The sequence below is a fragment of the Hibiscus syriacus genome, unplaced genomic scaffold (genome assembly GCF_006381635.1).
Source record: "Hibiscus syriacus cultivar Baekdansim isolate YM2019G1 unplaced genomic scaffold, ASM638163v2 tig00111366_pilon, whole genome shotgun sequence".
NCBI lineage: Eukaryota > Viridiplantae > Streptophyta > Magnoliopsida > Malvales > Malvaceae > Hibiscus > Hibiscus syriacus.
The window spans coordinates 2211583-2221980 of NW_024063071.1; the positions used below are offsets into that span (position 1 = coordinate 2211583).

The 10398-nt window shown below is 35.1% G+C and overlaps 2 long non-coding RNA genes across 2 annotated transcripts; both read right to left on the bottom strand.

Moving 5' to 3' along the window:
- Positions 1-7976: 7976 nt before the first annotated feature.
- On the bottom strand, positions 7977-8955 carry LOC120159461. Its single transcript, XR_005519354.1, has 3 exons — positions 8872-8955; positions 8460-8539; positions 7977-8365 (listed from the first exon to the last, which is right to left on the bottom strand). It is a non-coding gene; the product is annotated as an uncharacterized LOC120159461 (long non-coding RNA).
- A 1044-nt stretch (positions 8956-9999) lies between these two features.
- Positions 10000-10332, bottom strand: LOC120159556. Its single transcript, XR_005519362.1, has 3 exons — positions 10291-10332; positions 10064-10163; positions 10000-10014 (listed from the first exon to the last, which is right to left on the bottom strand). It is a non-coding gene; the product is annotated as an uncharacterized LOC120159556 (long non-coding RNA).
- Between the last annotated feature and the right edge of the window lie 66 nt (positions 10333-10398).

A 10398-nucleotide genomic window follows, 5' to 3' on the forward strand; every position in this document is an offset into this window, starting at 1 on the left:
ATTTCTTAATCAAATGACTATTTTACCCTCCAATTCTTCCTTTTTTTCTATCTAATCCTACACTAAGTTTTTAATATAAGTCCCTAAACTTTTTAATTTATCTATTTTAGTCACTAAATTATGAAGTTTTTCAATTTAGTCACTAACTCGGTATTGAGGATGTTAGATCCTTACCCCACAATATGAGGAAAATTCGTTATTTTCTTTGACATGCAAGATTTTACCGCAGGTTTATCAAAGACTTTTCGAAGATAACACAACCTTTATGCAACTTACTTCAAAAGGTTCAAAAGTTTGATTTTAATTCAGAATGCAAGGAATCATTTGATTCATTAAAGGAAAAGCGTATATCAACCCCAATTGTTCAACCACCATATTGAAATTATCCTTTTGAACTTATGTGTGATGCATCAGATACAAGCGTTGGAGTTGTTCTCGGTCAAAAAATCGACATAGAGCCACATGTCATAACCTATGCATCTCGAACCTTGGATTCAACTCAGAAAAATAATTCCACAACGGAAAAAGAATTGTTTGCTATAATTTTTGCTTTAGAAAAATTTAGATCTTATTTGTTTGGCATTAAAATTATTGTTTTTCTGATCATACAGCTTTAAGATATTTGATAAGCAAAACTGAGGCTTATTCGATGGATTCTGCTACAGGAATTCAACTTGGAAATATAAGATAAAAAGGGATGCAAAAATCTGGTCGCAAATCACTTGAGTCGAAATCCCCTTTCCATAATCGATCCACCAATTCGAGAAGAATTTCCGAAAGAAAATCTAATGGTGGCGCAAAACATAACTCCATAGTTTGCGGATATGGTCGATTATTTGGCCATTGATAAGTTACCATTAGATTTACCAAGAGCTTAAATCAATCGAATAAAGTGAGAATCTCGATACTATATTTGGGATTATCCTTACTTATGTAAGCACTGCTCGGATCAGATAATTCGACGATGTACCACCGAAGATGAGGTAAACTTAATTTTACAATTTTGTCACTCTTACTCTTGTGGTGGTCATTTTGGGCCAAAACGTACAACCCATAAAATTCTTGAATATGAGTTCTTTTGTCCTAACATCTTTTGGGACTCTTAACTATTTTGTAAAACTTGTGAAATATGTCAACGTATAGGAAATTTAAGCCGTAGAAATGAAATACCTCTTAATCCGATACAAATTTGTGAGATTTTTATGTTTGGGGAATCGATTACATAGGCCATTTTATTTCTTCATTTGGAATACATATATATTTAGTTGAAGATTATGTTTCTAAATGGGTGGAAGCTAAGGCTACCTGGAATAATGATGCTAAAACTACAGTCACCTTCTTGAAAAATTTTATTTTTTCCAGGTTTGGCACACCACAGGCTATAATAAGCGATAGATGAACAAATTTCATTAACCGAGTAATTGAATCTTGATGAAAAAATTTGGAGTAACTCAAAGAATTGCTACTGCTTATCATCTACAAACAAATAGGCAGACATAAGTGTCAAATCGAGAAATTACAACTACTCTTGAGAAAATTGTTAAATCAGACCGTAAGGATTGGAGTTTAAAATTAACCGATGCACTTTGGGCATACCGAGCCGCTTATAAAGTCCCATTGGTATGTCTCCATACTGACTTGTTTTCGGTAAACCATGTCATTTGCCTGTTGAATTGGAGAACATGTCATATTGGACAGTTAAACAATGTAAAATGGACATGGATGCGATTGGTGAAGCTCGAAAGTTACATATTCAGGAACTTGAGGAAATCCGAAAAACACCTATGACAATGCTCGATATTTAAAGAAAAAAAGAATTCCATGATAGTAGAAATCGAAATGCTCAGATCAAAATAGCTCGGATCGCTTACAGTAACTCAAGTATTTCCCCGTATTTCCTCACGACGCTATTGAAGTAGAAGATAACTCAGGAGTTCGATTTAAAGTTAATGGTCAAAAGTTGAAGTTGTATTATGAAAATGCTCCAGTTGGTCTAATTGAAGAAATCGAATTAGAAGAACCAAAATACTGGGGGGGGAAACAGGTCGTCGAGCTAACAACATTAAACAAAAACGTTTTATGGGAGGCAACTCATTTCGTTTATTTTCAGCACACTTATTTCATTTAAATTTATTTTATTCAATTTTATTTATCAAATGCTTATTTTATTCTATTTTATTTTCTTTAAACATATTTGAGTTTCAATCGAATATCCAATCATAGGAGCAGTGTTTTATATTTGGAGAGGGGAGACGACAATGGTTAGCATAACCCACCCCATAGGCTCACGATAACAACTCCCAAGCAAAAGTTTTAGTTCTGCCGCCAAATTAAAGGGACTTATTTTTTGTTTCACAAGCTTCTTTGGGTCTCACCTTTCCACCTTTTTAACATACAACCATTCTCTTTCCTTTTAAACTTCTTATGAGTCTCATCTAACCCTTTTACCTATCATTATCTAATATTTTTAAATTATTTAAAAACACAATTCTCTTTTACTTTGACCGACCACCTTTTCATCTCCCACAAATTCTTTTTAATTACTTTTCCTATATTTTAACCCTCCATGGACCCAGCTATCACTATCTTCTTTTTCAAATACTTTAAATCTCAAACCCTCATGTTTATCCTAATCCTAGCCGACCAATACCCAACATAATCCCAACTTCTTTTTTCTCTTCTTTTAAATTTTATATACTATTTTATACTTATCATTAACCACCCCAAATAATTGGACTCCAAGTCAAATTCTTCCTCTTTATCCTTATAATACCCACGTGACCTATATCCAAAATAAAAACAAAATTTTTATTTTCCCTCTAGTCTTTACCTAGCAGCACAACACCACCCTTGTTTGCCCTCTCTTCTCTTTTTCCTTAGCCGACCAATACACTCTAGCCTACACCATTGGACGCCAATTCCTTTTCTCCGATTCTCGTTGCTCGTCCGCCTCTTTTTTTTTTCTTGCACTGTCGCATCTTCTTTTTCCTCACAATGGTGTGCACCCGCAACCAAAGAAACCAAGGAGCACCACCATCGGTTACCCTCGGAGGCCATCGTCGCCACGTTGCTCTGCCTTTCATCCACGTTCTGAGTAACTTTGACTCACTGTCTGCGCCACTTCTTGCTCGTATGGATGACGTCCGTAAGAGACCCCACTGAGAACCCTATCCCCAATGCACGAGGCCACTCGACCTCATACAATCATCACAATGCTGATTCAAGAAACCCAAAACCAACCCAATCATCCTCTACGGCCACCCCAACGTTCTGCTCTATGTCGTCGGGTTCTACTTCCAGTCTATGGCGGATGTTGCGGCACCGTCATTTGTTTTCCCTGAGCAGCCTAAGGTAAACTCTTCCCCTCTGGAAATTGAACATTTACTGATGTTACACCCTCTTTTTGGTTATACAAAGGACTTTGAACAAGGATTTCTTATTTCACTGGCTGCTGTAGAAGTTTCTTCTTCTCGTCAGCATGTTGCGCCACAACCTTCTCATTCATTTGCTGTAAGGGTTGTAGCCGATTCTGGTGAGCATTCTGCCCACGGAGGTGATGTTGATTATGACGGTTCTTTGAACGACGACCGAAGCTGAATTTATTTGGTTCTGATTGAAGAAGTTCTTCAGGGATATATAAAATTTGATGACAATGAATTCTAGAGGTTTGATAGTATTCGATATTGTTGATTTCAGGTTTTCAAATATATTCCTTCTCATAATCTTGATACTTTACATTTACGAGAATCTGTCTCCAATTATTTTGTTGCCATTGGTTGAGAATTGTATCTTGAAATTAGGTGTAGTACGTACTATGAATTGGTGTTCGAAATTTTTGCTACATTTACCTTTTTACAGCATCGATTTGTTTCTATCGACTCTCATGATATTATTTCCTTTTGATTGCTTGGCCAATATTTTAGAATGTATATGGATGATTTCACTTTTTCTATGGGATTCGTGACGGATATCACTGATCATGGCTATTTGACTGCTTTACTTGAGATACCTTAGGATTTCGACACTGACATAGCTTATGAGGCACTCACAGGTTCGACAGGAGTTTAATACAATACACGCACTACTAAAGCGTTGCACATTCATGATCCCACTCTCTGCTACATTCACTAGTTTTTAACATATAACTATTACGGATGTAATGATACTACTTCTGCACTTAGTAAGGTGAATTGTTCTTTTTATGGGTATGCAAATTGGTACTAAGGTAAATTTGGGTTTTTGGTTCACCCGCGCCTTTGAGCGTGTTGTGCGATCCAATCGCCTATTATTCTCGGGCCTTTTATTACTCACTTTGCATTTCCTTTGTTTCCATTGACGTTTGACACTACCCAGTTTACTTATGCTTTTGCAATGAATGTTTTGGATACTAGGTGTTTAGACATTATAGACCTCCTTTCCGACACCCCGATGCTCTCACATAGTTCCTCCTGGCACTATCACGCCTTGCAATTAGCGAGTTTTTCTCTGGAGAACTACTCTGCAGCCACCACCGGCCGAACATCCACACAGTGAGATCCATGAGGTTCATGGACGCCTCGATTCCTCTGAGGCTAACTTAGCTGAGATCTTGTCCTATCTTCTACGAGTTTGACTCGTCGTGGCCACGACCGCGGTCGTCATTAAACCAGGGAGTAATTATGTTCCCTTATTGTGCTTTTCTATTCATATTGGGTCAATATGGTCTAAGTGAGGGGGTAGAATTTGCTATCAAAATTTTCGCTTGCTTTTGATTGGTTGGAATTAAGTTGTTTTTATATTGATGTGTTGGAATCTTTAGTTCCTTATCTTGAAATTCACTTTATACTCTTGCTTTCTTTTGGATTGACTGTTTTGATCGAACTTAATTTGCATGATGGTTATTGGCATAACTGGTGATTTTCTGCTAAGTATTGATATTTCATGCATTTGTTGATGGAGATGAGTTTGACTCAGTACATATAAACTTTTAATACATATTTGTTATGAGATTTGAACCTAACGAGCATATTTATTCTTTCTTGTTCATTGTTTAACTGAGTGTGCTGGACTAATTATGATATTCTGGAACTTGTAATCTTAATACATTTCGAGACTACATGTTGGACATAATGTTTTAATGTGATAGGGCACTTAGGGTTAAACCATTTTTTTCTAAAAAAAACCTACACATTTATGTATCACTAGTGAACCACTTTTGAGCATTTATCCTTTTCTTTGTTTTAAACCACATAATTAAACACAAGCCTTTATTTTTATCCATATTTTCTACACTTATCAAGACTAGTAGATTAGTTGTTTACATTGATTTATATTCTTTATATTATTATATTATTATTTTACTATTTTTGTTATTTCTTTTTCTTTTTAAAAAATGATTCAAACAATGTAGAAATTAAAGCAGTACAGTGCAGAGATAAGTAAAAAACCATAAAAGAAAAAAATAAAAAATTGAAAAAATTGAAAAAAGGGTGATTTATGTTTATGATTATGTTTATATTTACTTTTATTTTATTTTATGAAGATTATGAATAATTTATAAATCTCTTGTCTTGATATTTAAACTGATTATCATTGACTTTTTCCTATCTTAACCGAAGTCATGTTACACCTTGATTTAAAGATTCATTGATTATTACATTATGTTCACTTTTAGTAGTGAAGACTTGATTGGATTCCAAGTCTATAATAATATCTTGGTTAGTTTTGGTTTGAGCGATTCCATTTTACCCTAAACACTTTGAGCGGATATGTGTGAATCTTTGTGAGGTATTAGTTATGTTTTATTTATGTCGACAATTAATAGGGATATCTTGCTTGTTAAAATTTTTTTAGTCGTGTCTTTGCTTGATTGTACCTTGAATTCGACAATTGTCATAGACTTAGTTAGATTGAAAGTTTGAGGAATAAAGTGAAATTGAAGATGACAACTTATGATTTTGATATGTTAATTGAGGAATACTTGAGGACAAACATCGAAAAGTGAGGGAATTGATAATGGTTTATTTAATTATTATTTTGCCTTTAAATTGCTCCTAAGTTGTTAGTTTTTGTGGTTGATTTATTAATTTTGATTCATTTTCTATACAGAACACTAGAGTCTGAAATTGCACTAAAATGACATAATATGCAATTTTTTTTTTTTTATTTTCGGAATCAAAGCTGGATTAGTGGGCATGACTCTCGGCATACACATCTGACGAGATGTTAAGTCAGCACTTTTCAAAAGATTAGTCAGCGCCTTCTAGAAGGGTGAATGAGTTTTCGCGTTTTTGAAATTCGAATTCAAGTTAAACTCATGTTTTTAGAATTTAGTTTAAATATTTTAAGAATTATCTTTAGAATTATCTTTTTTTTAGAATTATTTTTCTTATTTTTAGGATTTTTGTAGACTATAAATACCCTCTCAGAATAAGCCTAAAGAGACATTCAGAATTCATTCTTCCTTTTTATTTTGGGTTTTATAAAAGTTTTCTTTTTCATTTTCAAAGTTTTCTTTGTTTTTGTTTTATTTTTATTTTTAAAGATGCTATGTTTTTGTCACACTTAGCTAATTTCTCCATAAGCAAGGGTTAAAGCGATGACTCAATTCCTATTGTGAGGATTGAAAATACCTTTGAGTTATTTTCGATTTTTCGGAGAAATAGGATGGGTAATCAATCTATCCTTTAAAATCAAAACACTTTTAAATCAAAAAGAGCTTGTTGGTTTGGATGTTATTATGGTTTATAGTTAGGAGGAAGAATCGACTGGTAGCAAGTTTAATTTCCTGTGAACACACTTAGCGACGGCCCGCTAAGGGAAATTGAGGTCGGACTCGATTTTCATTGAGACAACATAATCCGAGTTGGGTTTTTCCAAAGCTTTTAAAACTGAGTTGGTACTGACGACGATAGTCGTAGTTAGTCCACATAAGACTGGAATTCAAAGATAACTTTTGGATTTTCGGTTTACAAGAGAGAAAAACAAGTTACAATGGTTACATGTAGACTGTAACCGAATATCCAAAGTAAAAATCTATTTCAATGATCAGATAGAATTGAGGCAAAGTTGAAACCTGATGCTATTTTACAATAAGTTTTCTTATCTCGATTTATTTTTAATTTATTTAATTTATCTTTATCCCCAATTATTTTTAAATAATTTGAATCCCTTTTTTCTCTCATCCCTATCTTATTTTTCCTTCTGTCCAAATCCCTTTACTTTTCATCTTTATCTAGATTTAAAATCGAAAAGTCCACAACTTCTGAAACTCCAAAGTCCTGTGGACGAGTCATATTATCGAGTTTGCATTTTCATTGCGACTAGGAGGGTTCATAGGACACTTATCCATCTATTTTCCACAAATTCATCTTCACCATCATCATCTTTACCGTTCAAGCATATCTATTGGGTAAGCATAATGTGAATGAATCATTAAACGATTCTAATATTGCTTCCTTTAATGTTCGAAGTCGAATCTTTTTGAAGAAAGGGAGGATGACATATGCAACACAAGACTCACATCAACCAAGCCTTGTAAAAGAAGACCAGAACAACAACAACGACGAAAACAAACCTATTAACTTTTTTTATTTATTTTTGAGAAGAATGAACTATTTGACAATAAAAACGCTTGTTAATGTTGATCGTTTTTTATTAACAGTTTTTTTTCAAGATAGATTATTTTATATAAAAATTAAAATGTTTATAACAGTGTGAAAGATAATAAGGACTAAAATGACCATCAAAATAAATGTTGAAGACTTATTTTAATGATGTGAACATTTACAACAGTGTTGAAGATAATGTGAAATATTTCCAAGAAGTTTTTCATTTGTCTTTAACGGGAGAACGCCAAAAGTTTATATTTGCTTTTTATCATAAATCATCCCATTTTGCTTTATAACAGAGACTGGGAATCAAATTTGTAGATTAACTTCAATGAAAGAATAGTACATAGATGGATGATCATCCTTCCCAAATTGCTTTATAACAGAGAATAGGAAGTAAATATGTATATTAACTTCAATAAAAGAATAGTATTTAGATTAACACTGACAAAAATTAAACTCCCCTGCATGTTTCTAGGGGATTTCCATTTCCTTGCTTTGAAAGCCCTGGTTTCTAAACCAGGCAGATAAAAAAAAACAATAGAAGAAGGTCGGACTCATGCATGGTGACAGGTATAATATATGTACATTGGTCCTTGCAGGCCAATTTAATGAACAAACCAAAACTTTTAGATTGGCATCTTATGAGAGCAATGTTAGATGACCAGAGTGCATTTGGAGAGTGTGGGGTGGCTTGGCCTTGCTGAGAAACAAATTGTTCCACCGCCTATTTCCTCGGCATCTGTCAGCTTACGGCGTCTCATCATTCACCAAAACTGGAACACAAACAAATCGAGGTTTCTAAATGATACAGGTTCGTAAGGAAATGATAAAAACCGGGGGGGTAATATTATGATCTTAATAGCTTACCAATAAAGTCCTCTTCTTCTTCTTCCTTTTTCGATATAGTCCGCGAGCTCCTGCTGCTGAGCAAATGAGTCCTCTAGAGCCTGAAAGTGCAAGGAAACGACAATTACCTTTTAAGTCCATACAACACGAGACACTAAAGACTGAGCTTTGTGGTTTCTTTTTCCTCTTTTGTATTCGACTCACACTCAGGAATGAGTGTTTGACATAAGTGTTAAAATTTTCAAAAATTCCATGTATTTGAATTGAATGGTCCTTGAAGGACTAAATCCAATACTTATGTCCAGAAATGCATCGAATTATAGTACTCCAAGAGAAAAGAAGAGTCGAAGCAATATAGAGGTGTAGTTACAGCTTGTGCTAATATGATAGTCAATTACGGGTAAATAATTTCATCAAAAGTAGGAACAGTTACCTTTTTGGTTGCCATAAGCTCTTGTTCTAAGGCATCAGCCCGGCTTAGTGCAGAATTCAACATTTCTTCCTTCTCAGGAGGCATGTTATAGATTGCATGTTGATAGCAACTAGTCTCGCTTCCAACTCAGCCATACGTTTCATGACCGCTTCCAACTCATTAGGAGTGATGCTTGGTTGGGGTGCCTGGACTGGAATTTCTTCGATCTTAACCCCTGTGTTAGGAACCAGAAGTGGAGGCTTGGCATTGCTGGTCTTTATCGGAATGTTGCGTGTCACTTTCACCATGGTGGCGACTCCCATAACAAAGGCCATCACACCATTGAAAAGAGGAGAGCTAACATTTCAAGGTTCTTGCGACTTTCTTGCTTGGTAAAAGAATCTGTGATTTCCACAACAAACCTTAGCACCTGCTATAGTTTAGAACCCTAATATGGTACCTTAGACACTTATAACACAAATAAAACAAAACATGACATTGATCACGATCAAGGAACATGCAGAGTAAATCACAATCTGAGTAAGCCATGTACCTATCGGTAAGGAGCAAAATTTTTATTTTGCTCTCTTTTCTGCAAAGCCAAAGCCGTGGGTTCTTTAACCACTGGAACAATTTCCATTGTTGCCTTTGGGACCTGGGAATTTCAGAAGAAAATGAAGGGAGTTAAGGGAAACCATGTGAACTCAATCAGGTCAAGATATCTAGGAACTCTGCTCGAGTACTATGTTGATAGACATTGCATCCTCTAAGGCTCCTATAATTTTTACAACTTGCATCACATTTTAGGTCCTGGCATCTCCTAATAATTGACAGTATTCAGAAAGAAGGCTGCTAAACTTACAATATCCAGTACCGGGCGGGTTCCAGTGGCTCAATTTGATTCTTTGACTGATTATCTGCAGCATCTGGAACTTGCTCAGCATCGATGAAATCACTAGCCTGTTTCGCCTGTGAAACAAACTACTTGGTCAACCGTTGAGTCAGAGTATCATAAGTCATCAATATAGAGGGAAAAGAGCGAGCTAGGTGCATATGATAGAGAAGTAGAACCTCCGTCATCACAGTTTTATCCTCTGAAATGTTTTCCTTCTGTGCTTTCAGCCTCCGATTCTTTGAGCCTTATGATGACCCACTTTGAACCATCTGCAAGACGACTGCAGCTGATAAAGAAAAAGAAAAACATCTGGCTCACTTTTATGATCTCTGGGTCCTTCCATGGTCCCTTGTCGGAAAGCATGCAACCTCCATGATCAGCACAAGTGCAAGTGCCTCCCAAAAAATCGGGCAATTCACTGAATAGAGCACCAACAGAAAAAAAATATATATATGTAGATACATACGAAAAGAAAGAAGTAACACCAGTGATTTGTTTCAACATCATGAAAAGAAACAAATTTAGATAATCTAATGGGAACATACCCTTCATCAATTATTTCAAGCAACTTGCTCTGAAATTTGTTGCAAGAACCTGGTATGTAATCGGTTTCACCAATTAGTTTCTTATTGGTTAAAATTTACAAATTTGAG